The 12,411-nt window shown below is 41.8% G+C and overlaps 1 pseudogene across 1 annotated transcript; it reads right to left on the reverse strand.

The window, feature by feature from the left end:
* Nucleotides 1–9,987: 9,987 nt before the first annotated feature.
* On the reverse strand, nt 9,988–10,749 carry LOC110314137 (annotated as a pseudogene). The gene has a single exon (XR_002380155.1). The product of XR_002380155.1 is annotated as a surfeit locus protein 2 pseudogene (transcript).
* Nucleotides 10,750–12,411: the final 1,662 nt, after the last annotated feature.

The following is a 12,411-nucleotide window of genomic DNA, read 5'->3' on the forward strand; positions in this document are numbered from 1 at the left end:
GAACTCACTCTGTAGACCAGGCTGGCCTCGAACTCAGAAATCCGCCTGCCTCTGCCTCCCGAGTGCTGGGATTAAAGGCGTGCGCCACCACGCCCGGCTACACTTTTGGTATATTTGAGTTCATATTTCCACAATGTCATTCCCTTAACACAGTTGGGTTTCTCATAAGTATTCTAGTTCATGTACTTCTGAATGCTAAATAATACTGGGTTTAAGTTTCATGTTGCAAGAACAAATGGAATAAATTTGAATTGTGCTATAGAAAAAAAAGGAACTCAAGAAGCTGGACTCCAGAAAATCAAATAACCCCATTAAAAAATGGGGCAGAGAGCTAAACAAAATATTCTCAACTGAGGAATACCAAATGGTTGAGAAACACCTGAAAAAATGTTCATCAGGGAAATGCAAATCAAAACAAACCTGAGATTCCACCTCACATCAGTCAGAATGGCTAAGATCAAAAATTCAGGTGACAGCAGATGCTGGTGAGGATGTGGAGAAATAGTAACACTCCTCCATTGTTGGTGGGATTGCAAGCTTGTACAACTACTCTGGAAATCAGTCTGGCGGTTCCTCAGAAATTTGGACATAGTACTACCAGAGGATCCAGCAATACCTCTCCTGCACATATATCCAGGAGCTGTTCCAACTGGTAATAAGGACACATGGGCCACTATGTTCATCGCAGCCTTATTTATAATAGCCAGAAGCTGGAAAGAACCCAGATGTCCCTCATCAAAGGAATGGATACAGAAAATGTGGTACATTTATACAATGGAGTACTACACATCTATTTTAAAAATGAATTTATGAAATTCTTAGGCAAATGGATGGATGGGGAGGGTATCATCTTGAGTGAGGTAACCCAATCACAAAAGAACTCACATGATATGCATTCACTGATAAGTGGATATTAGCCCAGAAGCTCAGAATACCCAAGATACAATTCACAAACTACATGAATCTCAAGAAGGAATACCAAAGTCTGGATACTTTAATCCTTCTCAGAAGGAGGAACAAAATACCCATGGAAGGAGTTACAGAGACAAAGTTTGGAGCTTAGACGAAAAGATGGACCATGTATAGACTGCCCCACCCGTGGATCCATCCCATAATCAACCACCAAACCCAGACACTATTGCATATGTCAGCAAGATTTTGCTGACAGGACCCTGATATAGCTGTCTCTTGCGAGGCTATGCCAGTGCCTGGCAAATACAGAAGTGGAGGCTCACAGCCAGCTATTGAATGGAACACAGGGCCCCCAATGGAGGAGCTAGAGAAAGTACCCAAGGANCTGAAGGGGGCTGCAACCCTGTAGGTGGAACAACAATATGAACTAACCAGTACCCCCTGAGCTCGTGTCTCTAGCTGCATATGTAGCAGAAGATGGCCTAATCGGCCATCACTGGGAAGAGAGGCCCCTTGTTCTTGCAAACTTCATATGCCCCAGTACAGGGGAATGCCAAGGCCAAGAAATAGGTATGCGTCGGTTGGGGAGCAGGGGTGGGGCGTGGGTATAGGGAACTTTCAGGTTAGCATTTGAAATGTTAATGAAGAAAATATCTAATAAAAATGGGGGAAAAAAAGGTATGCCAGACTACTGAATTGCAAGTTCCTCATGTGGACCTCATGAAGTGATGGATAGGCAATACTGCAATAACATAGACACCAACCTGCTACCCACTGTGTATATAAAGGACTGGGTTTTCCTGGCTCTGCCTAGAGAGTCTTCTTGGCTTTGTCCCTTACTGTTGACACTCCCCGTTGAATTGCCTGCCTGTCTACCTGTTCGTCTGCTTGAATATGGCCCACAATTTCCTGCTCTTGTCTAGTTTTCTGCTTCAGACTACATTTGATTTTGCAGCTGAAGTTTGCAGCTTTGCTTTCAGACTAGGCTACAGCTGCTCCTTCCTAGCATCTATCTGGTTCATTATCTTATCAATACACAGTTCTTCTATCCACTTCTGAAACCTCTTAAACTCTGCTGCAGCCTCTTTAACTTATATCCATTCTTTATCCCATATTATGTGTGATGTGTTATTTGAGGGTTAGTATTAGTAATTAATATTGGAATAAAAACTTGGGGACTAGGGAGATGGCTCAGTGGATTAGAGCATTGGCTTCCAGAATTCCTGAGTTTAATTCCTAGCAACAACTTGGTGGCTCACAACCATCTGTAATAGGATCTGATGCCCTCTTCTGTCATGCAGATGTACATGCAGATAGAGCACTCATATTTATGAAATAAATTAATTAAAATACAAGAACTTTTATTTTACATTGGTCACACTACTAAGGTAGGCAGATTATATGAAAAATTGTTATTAGAACTGCTCACCTTTGTGAATGTATTGTTATCATTAAATTCTGACAGTGTGGAAACAAACAAACATGTGAGTCTATGTTTCTGGCATATCATGCTCATAACATTTTAGCTTTCTGAAACCTTACAATGAGAGGGTCCAATGTTGATTTCTTGAGTTTTTTCCTGTTCTCTCAATCCACATTGCATGCTGCTGTGCCTTTGCTAAGGTTGGGCTTTTTCAATTCATTATTTATTCAAACTCTTTTAGCTCCATGCTCTTTGTAAACCTCTTACAATACAAGACCTCATGAACTAGCACTGCTTTGCACCATATTCTTTATCCTCACTGCTGGTTTTATGGTGTTTTCTGCTCAGCCCTGCTGACATTCATATGTATGTGTCAGCACCACCTCCTATTTTCTGACTCTTCTGCACTGCCACTGTGTGCAGGCAGAAATTACCCTTGTAGTTGTTTCAAACCCAGGACTAACAACTGAGGCTCCTATTTAACATATTAAAGCAGATTTGGCTGCCAGGTGCTCCCAGCATACCACTCCCCCTACACTCAACTTTCCAGTACAGGGCTACCTACCCTCCCCCCCACCAGGCTCTTCCTTATATAATACAGACTATTTTCATTACCCACCTTTTTTGTACCTTTGGCATCCTGGTTGCTGCACTAGGCTCCCCTCTCTCCCTTATTCTCCCTTTTTCTTCCCACTCCCACACTCTTCAGGGTTATGACCACTCTGGACTCTCCCAGATGTGTCTACCTCTGCTCTTCCACTTATCCATGATAAGCATTCTCCCCACCATACCTAGGAGCAGTCCTTTCCTTTCATTTCCTTTTTATTTCTTTTATTCACTCAGCAATGGTCACTGAAGATAGTGGGTCACAAGATCCATGTACACTAGCTCTATCCCCTTCTAATAGCTGTCAGGAGAAAGAAGAAATTCTACTTTATTCTAGATTTGCTGACACAACAATTTGGCGGGATCATAGAAATGGAGTGCCATCCAGCACTGTCTCAAACCACCTAACACTGCCTTACTGTTAGCAAATATGGGGGGAACTTCAGGCCTACACTGGACTCCACTGACACTATGCCAGTGTGGAAATCAGAATGGTAGCAATACCACACCCGGGTGTATACCCAGAAGACGTTCCAACATGTAATGAGGACACATGCTCCATTATGTTCATAGCAGCCTTATTTATGATAGCCAGAAGCTGGAAAGAACCCAGATGTCCCTCAGCAGAGGAATGGATACAGAAAATGTGGTACATTTACACAATGGAGTACTACTCAGCAATTAAAAACAATGAAGTTATGAAATTCTTAGACAAATGGATGTATCTGGAGGATATCATCCTGAGTGAGGTAACCTAATCACAAAAGAACACACATGATATGCACTCACTGATATGTGGATATTAGCCCAGAAGCTCCGAATACCCAAGATACAATTCACAAACCACATGAATCTCAAGAAGGAATACCAAAGTGTGGATACTTTAATCCTTCTCAGAAGGGAGTACAAATTACCCATGGAAGGAGTTACAGAGACAAAATGTTGAGCAGAGACTGAAGGAATGACTACCCAGAGACTGCCCCACCTGGGAACCCATCCCATATACAATCACCAAGCCCAGAAACTATTGTGGATGCCAACAAGAGCTTGCTGACAGGACCCTGATATATAGCTGTCTCCTGAGAGGCTCTGCCAGTGCCTGACAAATACAGAAGTGTATTGCCAACCATTGGACTGAGCACAGCCCCATAGAAAGAACAACAATATGAACCAACCAGTACCCCCAGAGCTCCCTGGGACTATACCACCAACCATGGTGGGACTCATGGTTCCAGCTGCTATGTAGCAGAGGATGGCCTTGTCGGTCATCAATAGGAGGAGAGGCCCTTGGTCCTGTGAAGGTTCTATGCCCCAGTGTAGGGGAATGCCAGGGCCAGGAAGTGGGAGTGGGTGGGTTGGGGAACAGGGGGGAGGGGGAGGGAATAGTGGAGGGGATCTTCGGAAGGGAAACCAGGAAAGGGGATAACATTTGAAGTTTAAATAAAGAAAATACGTAATAGAAAAAGAATGGCAGCTATCAGCAGCAATCACTGCTTTGCTGTACTTCCCGCAGTGCAGGATACATATTGCAGAAGCTGCAGCCAAGTTTTAGGGAGTTTCTGAAAGATGTCCACAACATCATATTTTCAGTGTTCCATATCTACTTTATTATCTTCTCTTTTCCAAAGTCCTCTATTCCTCCTACAGTTAATGCTGAGTTCTGGAGACCATTTTGTTTTATGACCTAGAAAGGAATCCTGGACCTATTTTCTTTCATATCGTTTTGGCACAGCATCTCACTTTTGCTAGAATCTTGGTTGGTCCTACTCATCTTCTAGATTCTGGGATTTGCAATCTAGCTTGATTTGAACCTTGTTTAAGACAGAGCAAATGTGTTGTCTGGAACATATATCCCCAACTCTTCTTGCAAACCAACTATTTCATAATAATCACTTATCAATAAATTTAGTATCTAGATCCACATTATGTCATAATTAACAGAAACACACAGCCTCTTCTCTCTTGAAATTAACAGCCTTTCACTCTGTGAAAGAAATAAATAATCAAAAGGATGAAATGGATAATGTATATGTTTACAATTAGCATGAAAAAAATCAAAGATAAATTATTTAATTGACAATAAAAGTCTGTGGTTTTAGGATATGAGAAGGTTTAGTAGGGCAGAATCCAAGTTTCAGTAAAGTACAGAGCTGTCGGGAAGTAATAAAGTGGAATCTACTTACACAACCAGACTAAGTAGTCTAGCAGGGGAAATACTGTAGCTCCCTCCCAGTGCACCATTTGTATTTCTAGCTGCCCCTGCAGCTGCAGCTACTTCATAAGCAATGTTCCTTCTCCCTCTCTACATTCACTAAGAAGCATAATCGCATTTTGAATGATATTGTCCCTAAAACTTGAGACATATTAAAAATGGGAAAAATAGGGATTTGCTACTGAGACAGCCCTCAAAATCAGAAGACGGTCATGGAATAATGTTCCACAATGTGGGTAGGTGCCATGTATGAACAAAAAACTGGACATGAGCTACAGATCAATGGGTTGTTACTCTACTATGATCAGTGTACTCTCTCACTGATCCTCAACTGCTGTGACCCTCTGAAACTCAAGTGTATGTTATGAAAGTGTACTCCTAAAAATTAGTTTTTGGATAGTGTCTTAGAGTTTATTGCTGGGAAGAGACAACATGACTAAGGTAACTCCTATAATGGAAAACATTTCATTGGGGCTGGCTTACATTTTCAGAGGTTAAGTCCATTATTATGGCAGGAAGCATAACATCATGCAAGCAGACATGGTGCTAGAGGAGCTGATGGTTCTACACCTTGATCCAAAGGCAGCCAAGAGGAGACTGTCTTCTGCAGGCAGTCAGGAGGGGCTGGATCACACTGGCAAGACTTGAACATATTTATGAGACCTCAAAACCCCACCTCCACAGTGACACACTTCCTCTAACAAGGTTGTACCTTCTCCAATAAGGCCACACCTCCTAATAGGGTAACTTTCCATGGGCCAAGCATATTCAAACCACTGTAGATAGTTTACTTACTAGGATACAGTACATTACATAAGGACTCAAAGTATGGAGGCATCCTAAGCCCTAACATAGACCAACAGCACATATGTATTTCTAAATGTTTATCATATTTTAAAGATTTATCCGTGTGTATCTAGAGACCTAAGAAGTCAGGGAAGAATGGCTAGAAAATGTTAGGAAATGAATATAAACATTAGAAAGCTGTAATTTTTAAAACAGGAAAGAGAATGGGCAAATGGTGGAGTATAATTATTGTCACTGTAATTAAATAGCTGTAGATTTGAATGGGAAAAAAACACCTCGTATAGGTCTTAAATTTTTCATTCGTAAAATGAGGATAACATTCTTTTCTTTAAATTTTTCTTTAAATTTTTCTTTAAAATTTTCTCTGAGACCTGAGAGAGAGAACACATATTAAGTACTTCATAAAAAATTAGGTACAGTTTCCTTCTCCCTATGTGGCTTGCCTTTTTTATCAGAACCTTTCTTTCTTCAGTAATAAGATAACTCCATCTTTTTTTAATTGTGTATTTTATTTGTTTACATTTCAGATGTTATCCCCTTTCCTGGTTTCCCCCTGCAAACCCTGTATACCACCCCCCCCTTACTCTACTTCTATGGGCATGATCCCCTACCTACAGACCCACTTCTGCCTCAACACCCTAGCATTCCTCTAAACTGGGGCATCAAGACTACACAGGACCAAGGGCCTCCCCTCCCATTGATGCTATATGAGACCCCTTCAGCTATTCCAGTCCTTCCCCAAACTCCTCCATTGGGGTCCCTGTGCTCAGTCAGATGGTTGTCTGATAGTATCCGCATCTGTATTGGTCAGGATCTGGCAGAGCCTCTCAGGAGACAGCTGTATTAGGCTACTGTCAGCAAGCACTTCTTGGCTTCAGCAATAGTGTCTGGGTTTGGTGTCTGCATGTGGGATGGATCCCCAGGTGGGGCAGTCTCTGGTTGGCCTTTCCTTCAAACTCTGCCCCACTCTTTGTCCCTGTATTTCCTTTAGACAGGAGCAATTCTGGTTTAAAATTTTGGAGATGGGTGGGTGGCCCCATCCCTCAACCTTGGGGTAGGGGAAGGATCATGCCTAACATCTGGATATGGTCTCAACAGGTTCTCCCTCCCTTGTGTGGGTTATTTCAGCTAATGTCATCCCCGTGGGGTCCTGGGAGGCTCTTGCCTTCCTGGCATCTGGGACTTTCTGGTTGCTATCCCCAGTTCCCCATCCCCCATTGTTACACACCTCTGTTCAGTTCCCTGGCACTCTGTACACCTTCTCCATCTCCTCCCATACCTAACTCTGTCCCTCTTTCCCCCCTCTGCCTCTGCTCTTCCTTCCAAGTCCCTTCTCCCACCCTCAACTTCCCTTGATTATATTGTTCCCCATTCTAAGTAGGACTGAAGTATCTACTCTTTGGTTTTCCTTCCTCTTGAGCTTCAAGTGGCCCCTGAGTTGTATTGTGGGTATTCCACACTCTTTGCCTAATATCCCCTTATCAGTGAGTACATACCATGTGTTTTCTTTTGTGACTGAGTTACCTCACTCAGAATGATATATTCTAGTTCCATCCATTTGCCTGCAAATTTTGTGAATTCATTGTTTTTAATAGCTGAGTAGTACTTCATTGTGTAAATGTACCACATTTTCTGTATCCATTCCTCTGTTGAAAGACACCTGGGTTGTTTCCAGATTCTGGCTATTATACATAAGGCTGCTATGAATATAGTGGAGCATGTGTCTTTATTACACCTTGGAGCATCTTCTGGATATATGCCCAGGAGTGGTACAGCTGGGTCCTCAGGTAGTTCTGACTGGTGTGAGGTGGAATCTCAGGGTTGTTTTGATTTGCATTTCCCTAATGACTAAGNATATTGAATATTTCTTTAGGTGCTTCTTAGCCATTTGAGTTTCCTCAGTTGAGAATTCTCTGTTTAGCTCTGTTCCCCATTTTGATAGGGTTATTTGGTTTTCTGGAGTCTAACCTCTTGAGTTCTTTGTATATATTAGATATCTAGTCTGTTAGCCTATGTCTTTTTATTGGGGAATTGAGTCCATTGATGTTAAGAGATATTAAGAAATAGTGATTGATGCTTCCTGTTATTTTTGTTGTTAGGGGTGGAATTATATTTGTGGACTATCTTCTTTTGGGTTTGATGAAAGAAGATTACTTTCTTGCTTTTTCTAGGGTGTAGTTTCCCTCCTTGTGTTAGAGTTTTCCATCTATTATCCATTATAGGGTTGAGTTGGTGGAGAGATATTGTGTAATTTTGGATTTGTCATGGAATATCTTGGATTCTCTTTCTATGCTAATTGAGAGTTTTGCTGGGTATCCTGGGCTGGGATTTGTGTTCTCTTAGGGTCTGTATAACATCTGTCCAGGCTCTTCTGGCTTTCATAGTCTCTGGTGAGAAATCTGGTGTAATTCTGATAGATCTGCCTTTATATGTTATTTGACCTTTTCTCTTACTGCTTTTAATATTCTTTCTTTGTTTTGTATACTTGGTGTTTTGATTATTATGTGACAGGAGGAATTTCTTTTCTGGTCCAGTCTATTTGGAGTTCTGCAGTCTTCTTGTATGTTCATGGGCATCTCTTTCTTTAGGTTAGGGAAGTTTTCTTCTATAATTTTGTTGAAAATATTTACTGGCCCTTTAAGTTGGGAATCTTTGCTCTCTTCTATACCTATTATCCTTAGGTTTGGTCTTCTCATTGTGTCCTGGATTTCCTGGGTGTTTGGGGTTAGAAGCTTTTTGCATTTAGTATTTTTTTGACTGTTGTGTCAATGTTTTCTATGGTATCTTCTGCACCCGAGATTCTCTCTTCTATCTCTTGTATTCTATTGGTGATGCTTGCATCTATGGTTCCTGATCTATTTCCTAGGTTTTCTATCACCAGGGTTGTCTCCCTTTGTGATTTCTTCATTGTTTCTATTTCCATTTTTAGATCCTGGATGATTTTGTTCAATTTCTTTACCTGTTTGGCTTTGTTTTCCTATAATTCTTTAAGGGATTTTTGTATTACCTCTTTAAAGGCTTCTACCTGTTTACCTATGTTTTCCTGTATTTCTTTAAGGGAGTTATTTATGTCCTTTTTAAAAGTCCTCTATCATCATCATAACATGTGATTTTAAGTAAGAGTCTTGCTTGAGTTGCTTGTGTTGGACTATCCAGGAGTTGCTGTGGTGAGAGAACTGGGTTCTGATGATGCCAAGTAGCCTTGGTTTCTGTTGCTTATGTTCTTGCCCTTGCCTCTCACCAACTGGTTATCTCTGGTGTTAGCTGGTATTGCTGTCTCTGACTGTGGCTTGTCCCTTCTGTAAGCCATGTGTCAGCACTCCTGGGAAACCAGATCTCTCTGGGCAAAATTTGGGTATGGAGAGCTGTGGCCCAGGGTCAGCTCTGGGGTGCAGATGGAAACAGGAAGTATCCTGTTCCTGGCTGCTCCTCAGTTCCTTTGTCCTGAGGGCTCCAGGCTGTTCCCTCTTGGGCTATGTATTTGAGAAGAATTGGTGGTCTTACCTGTGCTCTCAGGTGTGTCAGCACTCCTGGGAGTCCAGCTCTCTCTCAGCAGGGATTTGGGTACAGAGAGCTGTGGCACAGGGTCAGCTTCAGGAGCAGATGGAAACCAGAAGTAATATCTCCATTTTTTTTCTGAAGATGCTTTAGCTTTATGTGGGAATAGGTATAAACCTCATTTTTAAGCTGTATTTTATATCTTAGTTGTGTTTGAAAATGTTCTGATCTTTGGAAACATCAAAATAAATAATGGCATTTGTGGTATATAGTGTGATCCTATGTGGTGACCAGCCATAGCCGGGAACCTGGCTAGGTTTCAGGATGCTATAGTGAGCTACAGCAAGGGTCACTGAACACTACAGAGAAAGCCATGCATGGAGAGGAATCTTCAAGTCCCTGCCGCTGCCATCTTCTGAACAGAACCTACAGGCCCACTCTGGGCAACAGCCAATGTCAGGACATCAGTGGCCAGTTCCAAGGACATCCAAAGGCTTTTTTTTTTTTTTTGCAGGCTTCATCTCCCCAGCTACTTAAAGGAAAGGAAGTTCTTGGGCTTGTGGTGATGGCTCTTGAACTTCTTGGTCAAGGAGGTGAGCTGTTTCTTCCTCAGGTTACAGCCCCTCTTGTGGCCCACTCTGGCCTCTCCTCTCTCTCTAGTGCTCTTCTCTTCTGAATACTCCAGCTTCTCATCCTGTTGGTCTGTCAGAAAGTCTTCAGGAGTGTCACCGTTCTCAGGCTTGCCTAGTTCTCTCTTTGTGAACAGCTCAGGTGGATATAGGTCTGTCATGCTGTCGTCACTCAAGGCGCCTCCCTCGTCACTGGAATCTGGCTCCCAGAAACCTGTTCTCTGGCCTGGGAGCTCATTACCATTCATCTGGTCCTCCCTCTTCTTCCTCTGGTGTAGAAGGCAGGCAGGGACATACTCCACACCTTGTTTCTGACACTCTTGATATTGATGAAGTGCTCTCTGATACCTCCAGCCCTGGGTGTGCCTCAGCACATGTTCTGGGGACTTATTGATGTGCCTCAGGGTGAGTTTGCAGAGCAGTTGGTGCCGATTCTTTGTGCTGGGCACAATGTGTGGCTCGAAAGCTGCGTAATCGAAGTTAGAGAAGGCACTTGACAGCCGCTGGTACTTCTTGCCGTGGGTGTAGACCTGGAGCTCCGGCAGACGGCAGGGCAGCTCATGGCCAGTTAGGGAGCAGCAAACCTTGTGGGTGTTGGGCAGTAATCTCAAGCTGGGGTGCTGGCGCAAGAATGCGAGCACATCAGAGGGTGGTTCATCCATGATTGGAGATGCCCCTCTGACGCCACAGCCACCACCGTAATATCTCCATCTTAAAGACAAGTTTACTGTCTATCACCTTACTGTTTTAAGTGTTGAGTTTTCATGTGGACCAATGCATTCAGTGTGTTCACAGATGCTTAGGCTTTTGAATTCATTAAAGCAAAATTTTAAAAGTCTTCATTATATGAATAATGCTCAATCCCTAAGCTTTCTTCTCTCTCCTAAATCTTCCTTTCCTACACTTGTTTGTACATATAAAATATAAAATATCATCTTAGGAACCATTTAGTCTTAGAACCTCAAAAGGAATACTGCACCTCTCCTCTGACATATTGTTACAACTATTCTTGCAAGTGCCTAGTCAAGAAGTTTCTCTGGGGAAGGTGTGCCTTAAGATAGGGTGTTTGGAATTCCACAGGTTCTTTTCACAGTTATTTTGTTACAAAGATGCCCCTTTCTATAGGAAGATCTATGTGACTAATTCCTATTAAATCCTCAAAGAACAGAAGCTGAATGTCTCTGTTGTCAAAGAATCAAGTAAAAATTAGCTCACTTTTTTTTTTCATTCGCCTGACTGAGGTAGGAGAAATGAATATTATTTCTTTGTTCAGAAACATGTTCTATCTGGTTTATTGGATGGCCCTAGATCAAGAGCACTTTTATCCCTGAGCGAGGTCCTAAGACTTGGAATACCAACTCTTAGAACTGGTGTGTGTGAGCTTGAAATGCCCCTAGCATTAGGGGTTTTTCTATAGAAAGGTTCTGGATGTAGGATTAGTCATAGAAATAATTTAATTATTATTTTAATTTTATGTTTGTTTAATAATATTATTCAGCTTCCAAGGAATTTGATTTTAGAGTTACCATGATTTACTTTTCAAAATAATTAAGTACACGTCACATATAGATGAAGCAAACGCCACAGGGATGATGCACTTTACATTTTAGTTTGACATTTTAGTGCACAATGAGAACTGGCATAGTTACTGTGAGACTAGACAAAGAAAAATGAGTTCAATTTCTAGTCATCAGGTACTCCACAGTCACATAATAGAATTTTCATAACACTTGATAAAGTAGTGTCACAAGACACAGAGAAAAATAAATTTATAGTAACTTGGTTTGAAGAATGGATTTTCCTGTCAGTGTCAATGCAAACATTAATTTTAATTTGACAGACAAGTCTACCATATTTCATTCAGTGTAATGGCAATTCTATTTGAAAAGACCAAGAAGCTGAAGCCCTTCCATTGGATGATCTCACAATCTGACCTTTATACAGAGTGAAATGGCTAAAGAGAAAAGAAGCAGCAAAATACATTGAGAATGAATAGTCACATTAAAAAGGAAAGGCAATACATCCCTTTATAAGTGGAGAATTGTGTGAGTGCAGGTACATGTGTACATGTGTGAATGTACCAGTAGACATTGTATTACAACCACTTCAGGTGTCATTATCAGGAATGCAGCCAACCCACTTTGACAGAAGACCTATAATATTAGCTTGGAACTCATCAATTAGGCTAGAGTGGCTGGGGAGTGAGCCTAAGGGATTTTCCAGTATTCCTGTTCTGTCTTCTGGTTTCATTGCTATGAAAAGACATCACTAAGTCAGGCACATACCAGGGATTTAGCTCAAATCCTCATGCTTCTAACACAAGC

The sequence above is a fragment of the Mus pahari genome, chromosome X, assembly GCF_900095145.1.
Source record: "Mus pahari chromosome X, PAHARI_EIJ_v1.1, whole genome shotgun sequence".
Lineage (NCBI taxonomy): Eukaryota > Metazoa > Chordata > Mammalia > Rodentia > Muridae > Mus > Mus pahari.